Here is an 8,480-nt window from a genome sequence, read left to right on the forward strand (position 1 = left end):
GTGTTCTGGCGTCTGTCTTACTACAGCCGCACCTGAGTACTTCACAGTTCTGTAAAAGACCATTTTAGTTAACGAGGCTGTCTTGTGTTTCACCCCTTTTTACAGTGGGGAGCTTAGTGCCACCGGACAGAGTCAGTTTTGCACAGTTAAAACTTGCAATGATGTTAATAGAGCAGTTAACTTGGTGATCAGTGATGAAAACTAGAAGTGTCTTGTCCTTAAGGTTTCCCAGTATTCACTCCAGATCGTAACCAAGAACGCTGCCATAAAATGGATGGGATTTTTTTTTTATTGTAGATAGTCAATTGGCCAATGTTATTATGGGGATGGCCACAGTAGCATGAGATGGTAGGCAGGATCGCACAATGCAACACTGATCTGACTGCAGTTGTCCCAAGCATATTCACAATTACGTAATTCCAGTATATAGACATTCCCATAAGAATATATATATTTAAAAACCAAGTAAGAAGGGACATTCTTACTGCAGCCGCACCTGAGTACTTCACAGGTCTGTAAAAGACCATTTTACTTAACGAGGCTTTCTTGTTTTTCACCCCTTCTTAGAGACCCTGCATCTCCAATCTGCCGATTGCTGGAAGAATCCCCCCCCCCCCGAAATTTGACTGTAGTTGCGCATCTGGGAGCTATGTAAGTATATTTACACCGCTGGTCCTTATTACTGTTGAACTGTATATGAATGTTTCATACTGTACACATGGATTCAACATTCCCCTTTCATTAAGCTGAACATTCTCCTGACAATAGGTTACCTGACCTGCATCTGTATATACATCGCATTTATTTGGACTTTTTTAAAGCGTGAAATTGGCCTAAGGGCTTTCGACCACCAAGTATTAATCACTTTTAGGCAAGCTGGAGGTTAGCTAATTTGCATACATCCAGAACCGAATTGTTTTTAAAAGTATGATGGTTAAAAAGCATTTAGGGTACCAAGGATACAGATTTTTAATGTTTTAAATCAAAAGCACTTAGAAACTGCAATTTGCCAGTTTTCGTGAATGTTCCTGTTAGAGCCCTGATGGCTGAAGGTTTTGCTTCAAGGTCAGCTATTGGAACAAACACATTTTGAAGACTTTCCAATCCTTAGTCAATTCAAGGCCAAGAGGACAAGGGAGAGAGTCCCAGAGCGAGGAATCTAAGGTACACTGTGCCCATCGTTGAAACGCATTTTTCATGTGAGATTGGACTGAGAGTCTCATTAGGGTGGCTGGGTAGACTTTTTGTTTGGTGTCATCAGGCTTTAAAGATAAAATGGATTCTTATGCTATGCCTCAAATATGTGTTCGTCAATTTCACCAATTGGTTGGCAGCCTGTTTAGTGGCATCATTATTTTTTCAACAGTACACAATCGGTTTCTAAGTGTTTCTTTTATGAGCTAGTTTGCGCAGAACAACATGCCCCGCAGAATAAAGACGGCAGAAGATTATGTGCTGGAAAACAAAGATTTCATGGTTGAAGAAGTGCGTGGGCAAAAGATGTTAATTTGCAGGTTTTGCAGAGTGACTGTCCCAATAGTAATTGGGAAGACTGCAAGCCGAATTGCTGAACATCTTGTCACCAAGACCCACTTGAAATTGAAAGAGCCACCTAATAGCGACAGCCTATGCCAGATGTCTCTTGCTGAGACAATGACACGCTTCAAAAGAAAACGTGAGGAAGAAATGGATGTGGCACATGAATTTGTACGTGCCCTAGTGCAATCTGGAACCAGCTTACACCAAGCCGATGGACCCATTGGGAATCTGTTCCGCAAGCGTGCACCAGCATGCAAAACATTACCAAGAGCAACACAAATGTATGACAAATACCTACCAGAGGTGTTCCTTGCAGATATTGAACATATTTCAGAGTTACTCCAAGGTGATGTAAAGATCTCTGTTACCCTTGATGAAACCCCAGAGATGCGTGGCGACCCAGCAGTGGCAGTGCTAATCACATTTTGTGATGCAAAAAATGGATGGTACAGACGTACCATAATGGCAGATCTAGATGTACTGGAAACATGCAATGCAGTGTCACTTGGAATGCTGCTGCAGAGAGTTCTTACCAAGTTTAACAAAGATTGGAGTGATATTGTTTGTATTTGCAGCGATTCAGCTACGTATATGAAAAAGTTATGTGATGACCTGTCAAAAGCAATACCTGAGCTGAAGTGTTTCCCTGTAAGTGATCCATGCCACTTGCTAGATGGTATGCTGAAAGCAGCTCTACAATCTTCTGAGCTAATGAAGAATGCTATTGATTTTGTAGTCCATTCAGGTGCACTGTTTTGGTATGCACGGGAACTAAAACGCAAATATTTCTCATTTTGTGTTTTGTGTGGCAGCAAAGAAAAAGTAATCCCTACTGTGTCATTTAGTCGGTGGTTCTCAGTCCTAGAGGCCGTGAATGCAATATTATCTATGTGGCGACCGTTTACTGATTTTTTGCTTAGTGATGATGCAAAAGGCAAGAAATGTGAGGATCTTCGGGTGCATATTGATAGTGATGTAAAAAAAAGTACATTGTACTGCATTCTTCGATTTCTACAGGAAAACATGTCTGCTGTAGTGGACATAATCAAAAAACTAGAGTCAGAAAACACCCTGGTCTACCAAGTGTTCAGCATAATTGGTGTAGATGTCAAACATCTCCTCGAGAGTAGGCTAGGCGACACTTTTAGTGACTTTGGCACTGCAACATGTTCCCTGTTAGAATGCTTGCCACTTGATAAGCAGAGAAGTGTTGAGGACCAATTCAGGAAATTTTATTTCACAATGCATGAGAAATGGCTAGCTATGATGCATAGAAATGTCCCTTCACCAACCATGGCGTTTGAAGCCAATGAAGCCTCACTTTGGTACTCTGCGCAAGTGTTAGATCCCTTCCGTAAAGGGAAAGTTTCTCCAGACTTTGCGAAGTACAGCTTCATTTTTGATCGCTTTAACACCTCTGAGGGCATATGCACCCAGTTCAACTCATATATTTCAAAACCTGGCCCAGACAATGTCAACCTTGAGGTGCACAAGTATTGGCATGGAAAGCTACGTCAGTGGCCAGAGTTGGCAAATTGTGTACTGTCTGTTTTGGCGTTGCCAGTCTCAAGTGCCAATGTCGAGAGGGTCTTTTCCCAAATAAAAGTGTACATGGGTAGGAAAGAGAGAGCGCGAATGACCAAAGATTCACTGAAAAAATATTGTATGGTGTAATACAATAAATTCGACTTGTAAAAATGTATTTTAACCTCATATACACTGTACATAGACTGTCTATATTCCATGCACCAATTAAGAAAGCAAACAATAATAAAAGCAAAGCGTCCCATAAACACTGGTAAAACACCGTTTCAGTTGTTTTTTATGGCGCGAAAATTAGTAACCACTGAAAAGCACTGGTTATTTGAGGTATTGAAATCACTGGAAAACACTGAAAAAACACCACCAGAATTTACCAAAAATAGAAACTGAAAACAGGAAAGCCTAATTATACTGCTTAATGTATTACGTTTTAGAAGGTAATTATGAGAAGTTTTTTAGATTTAATATTTTTATACTGTTTTTATGGTAATTTAATTATTTTAACCAAGATACGACAATTATGGTACAACCAAACACATTCGTATTTACAGTTTTAAGATGTTCATGATAGCTTTGTTTAATTCCTGTTTACATAGCTGAACCGTTTGAAGTTTTTGTTGTCAGGAATATGCTTAGAGCACGTTTTGACTGTATATAGTTACCTTTTGCACCTTATACTCCAAATTGATATGTATGAATTTCCACTTATTGTTTTTACATGTGCTTTTATGGTAAATATTGACCGTATAAAGATATTTGATTGATTAATAAACATATAGAATCAAACACACTACAACAAATTACATACTAATTAAAACTTACAAACAATATTACATACAAAGATATTTTCTACATCAATATTCCTTTACAACAATATTATAAACAACACTTAAACTGATATTTCTACTTTCGATATTCCTGTTGACAATAGTCTTGACATCCTGATGCTCTTGACACAATATTTTTCTATCACAATATTTTTTTTTTGATAATTTGTCCGAACACCAATTTAGTGTCAGGCAAAATGTATTGACATTCAATATAGCAGCTTTTGGGGTAGGCGTAGCAGAGAGTAAACATATGGCAGCTTAAATGAGAAAAATCCCTTTTTAGATGCATCTCTAACTTTCCCATCACTAATCAGATCTACAAAAATCCTAACATGTTAGAATGTCTCCCCTTATGCTTATGTAAGCTGAATTGTGTGTACTTTAATTTGCAAGAACTAAAAAAGACCATGTCAAGGGAAGGTGAATTTTAAGCACAAGATAGTCTCTATCACTGCATATGTTATTTCCAACTAGCCAATAACAAGGTAGCATGTGTTCCATGATGGTTGTAATGTATTGTAGCTGTTATAGTTTATTGATGGCTTCACAATTTTATTCACAATGCACATAATAATTTTGTGTCAGAGCTTATGTGAATTTTTTAAATCTAAATATTTTTTCTTCGAAAAACATTACCCACTGTAAGTACCCTGGGGCATATTTATGATGCAGTTGCATTGCCCTTTCACCTCCCATGGGGCGCAAGGGCAATCCAACTACTAAGGGCCTGATTACGAGTTTGGCAGTGCGGGTGTGGACCACTAGCCTTTTTATGGAGGATTGACCTCCATGACACCTCTGACAGTCCTGAAACTTGTAATATGCATGGCGGTGCTGCAGTGGCACGGCCAGCAAATTGCTGAGGCTCTGACCACTGCACCACTGCCAGGGAACCACGGTTCCCAGGCAGCTGTGGTAGTTCAAAAGTAGTCTGACCGCCCCATTTGTGATAGGGCAGTCAGGCCACCGGTGCGTCGGTGGCTGGACTGCCACTGCCATCCCCCGTGAGTCTGGTGTCTGTTAAATCTAGAGTAACACAACGCAGATCAAATTGCTGCTTTACATTACTCTGCCCAGGGAGGTGTCCCGTGGGTGGAGTGTGGCTGTTCCCATGCATCCACCCATGGATATTGCCCCATTCCCAGATTTACCATTACTGGTAGACCTGAGAATGTGCCAAAATACTATACTTCCCCAGGTGAGACATAAAGAAGAGAAATAGCTTTATTTTTCCTTGGGTTTTCCTCTTTCTATGTGTGCTGCAGTCTGGGGGAAAGGTGTCCCTTCCTACACAAAGACAACTCTTCTTACAATGCAGTTACCCTTGCACCATGGTTCAAGGGTGCCTGCATCGGTGCCAGGCCGTTCAAGGAACAGACAGGAATGCACCATATGATCTTAAAGGTGGCACCTATCTGCCCTTTCCCTATCATGCAGCGCAGCAAGGTGTGTTGCATAATTTCTTGATAAATGTGCCCCAAAATGTTGATCTCTTGAGATCACAATGCAAAGTTTCAGTCAAGATACACAGGTATGACGTGTCTGTTCAAGCTTTTCAGCAGGACTCTAAATGTTAACGTCTATGGCTTAGAGAGAGATTAGATCTCAACCAATGCTTTCTGGCATAATCACTTGATATATTGTGCAAGGAATTACATTGAGCAAGTCACTTTAGGATTTAACAACATTAATAAACGACAGAAAAATCAGATATTTCTGTGTGAAGAAATGCAGATCATATTAAGAGAGAAACATTAGACGGGGAGTATGACCGATGCAAAAGTAATTACAAGAAATAAATCATAATTGGCTTCGTGTTTTCTGAGCACCTACATGGTAATTTTATGTGCTAAGATATTTCTCTCAATTATGTTTAATTGTAGTTTTAACGTTTGGGAAAGGTCATGTAATACGAAACCTTTCTGGAAACTGTGAGCTGACAAGAAAATGCCACACCTGTAAAAATCAAATAACTCTACCATTCCATCGAACGATGGAGATTTACAGACTAGGTCCTATGTTGTTTCACAGGTGAAAACTCCAAGCACGTTTCTGATGAGCAGTGTGGAGACACAGAGGAACTGCATACGCTACACTGCGGGCACACTTTCTAAAATGACAGCCCTCCCCTCCTTCGTGCTCAAAATCACATCCAATGCTAATTTCATGAAAAACAGAGCAAATGCATGGCCCTGCAATTGCCTTGGGTGCCGTGCCACGGATGTTTTTTTTATTCTACCTCATGTCTCTTTCTTCCACACCCAATGTCTGCTGCCCCTTCATCCCTCTCTATATAATATATAAACAATTGGTATAGAGGGATCAATCTCTCATTTATTTGTGCACAAGGGACTATAAATCACCTTGGCAATACACTATTTCTTATAACAAAATCAGCAATTATTTATCAGGTGCAGATATCTATCGGTGAGCATTAAAATGAATCGTACACAAAACTAGACAAATTAATCACAAATATTCAAAAAGCACATTACAAAACAATCCATATATACATAATCATATATACAACATATACATCATATACATTCCCCTAACTACTTTTTAAATATGCACACTTCTCCATCTCAGTGATACATTCAGAAGTAGTCCTCTTGGTGTCAGAGGTATCATTCCTCTCTCTTAATTTATTACATGCGCCCAATAACTAATGTTTAATCCAAACAATAGGCGGACTCCTCCTTAGACTGTATGTCATCCCTCTTTGACAAAATGTTGTCCCTCCCTTCCTCTTTTCCACTGTTTTCCTATATTTTTCTTTTCTCTGCTTTCACAATTTTCTGCCCCACTCCTCTTATTCTGTGTCAAAGTCTCCTGCACAAACCAAACACTGCCAAGCACGGGCAAGATGACATCATTTCAGATTTTACATCGGATTATGGCCTTTCTGATATGCAAATAGCTCTCAGCATAACAAAATAATCCAGCACACATAATACTGTTCGTTGGTGTCAAAGTTTCCTCGACTGGTGGTAAAAGTTGAAATCACTAAATGATGGCTTTCACCAAGCAGTGATATAGAGAAGGGACTGGCATAAGAGTTTTTCACAAAAAGAGTTTTTCTGGTCCTTCCTTTGTATGGGCAAAGCGCTAACCTGCAAACAAATATGCAAAGCTTGTTATCACCAGTGTTGGCAGAGAACAGTTTTCAAAGTTGCACGAGTGAGAAGTCTGGAAAGGACCTTATGTCCATTTGTATCAACTGACGGACTGGCATGCACTAACTCCTCGTGATGGATGGGCATTAGAAATGTCGACGTTTCCAGTCCTATGAGCAGCTCTGAGGGAGAACCCGTAATCAAAGCTGATCTTCCAGGCTGCTGTTCTTAGATCTCTTCCTTTTGGCCAGACAGGAAGAACCTGGCGAGAGTGCCACAGTGTGAGAAAACAGCAGCATTCACACCATGAGGATAGTATTGTTGAAGAAATACAGCCAGAGTATTCAATTCCCTAATTAGATTGTCCCCCATTAACCCCTTCAGCGCGGCGCGGATTTCCGCGCCACGCTGAAGGTTCTGAGCGCGGGCGGGGCCATGACGGAACGGTTCCGTCATAAGCACAGCCCAACCGACGTGCATGACGGAACCGTTCCGTCATCGGCGTCGAAGGGGTTAATTTCAGTCACGGCTGGCACGGATCGAGGTGGCGAGGCGGACGGGGTTAAAGATAAAAAAAGAAAACGTACCTCTTTTCATCTCTACGCGTCATCCCTCGTCGTCCTCGTCCCACCACTCCAGCTGGAAGAGGAAGCAGCCAGGCTTCCCTGACATTGCATTGCAGCATTGTGATTGGTCTGAGCACCGTAGTTCGGTGCTACATTTGGGAATGGGGGTCTGGGCATTTTCTCCATGCAGGCTGTAATGCGGCCTGCATGGAGAACACACAAAGTGCGCATGACTGTTTGGCGAGAGGGTTGGTCAAACATTGCCACCACTCCCTCCCCTGCTGTGAGAGCAGAGCAGCCCCGCCCTCCAAAGACGCAGGAACAAATAAAATGATTAAAACGTCCAGTTATTATCATTTTATTTTTTTTCATTTTCACTGCTAATAGCAGTGGGGCGACGCTCCTCCACCTCAGCGGAGGAGCCGCCACTGGTTAATTTGAGGATTGCCATTTACCTACAATCTTTAAATGAGGCCCGTAATTAATTTGATTTATCACTATGATAACATTATGTGACAGTCTAAGAAGACCAGAGGCTCTAATATGTCGAAATTGTTGTTTCTCCTCATCCTATGCCAATCGGAAAACATTCCTCTTCCTTTGCATCTCCCTGTTGTTCAGCCGCAGTCGGTAGTAGGAGTAACTGCAGGGCGGTGACATGGGGAGGGGGAGGGGCAGGGTGGGGGGTAGTAAACTATGGACTACGGTGGTTTACAAGTAAGTTAACATATAAATTAATAAAACGAATTTCGTTGCGTGCACTGCATCCCCAAATGTGATGCTGTGCACGCAACGAAATTCGTTTTATTAATGTATTTGTTAATTTACCTGTAAACCTCCGTAATCCATAGTTTACTACCCCCCACCCTGCCCCTCCCCCTCCCCAC

At 41.2% G+C, this 8,480-nt stretch overlaps 1 pseudogene; it reads left to right on the forward strand.

Annotated features, from left to right (window-relative positions):
* Positions 1-1,419: 1,419 nt before the first annotated feature.
* Positions 1,420-3,234, forward strand: LOC146861628 (uncharacterized; annotated as a pseudogene).
* Positions 3,235-8,480: the final 5,246 nt, after the last annotated feature.

Source organism: Triturus cristatus, chromosome 3_1 (assembly GCF_964204655.1).
Source record: "Triturus cristatus chromosome 3_1, aTriCri1.1, whole genome shotgun sequence".
NCBI classification, from domain to species: domain Eukaryota; kingdom Metazoa; phylum Chordata; class Amphibia; order Caudata; family Salamandridae; genus Triturus; species Triturus cristatus.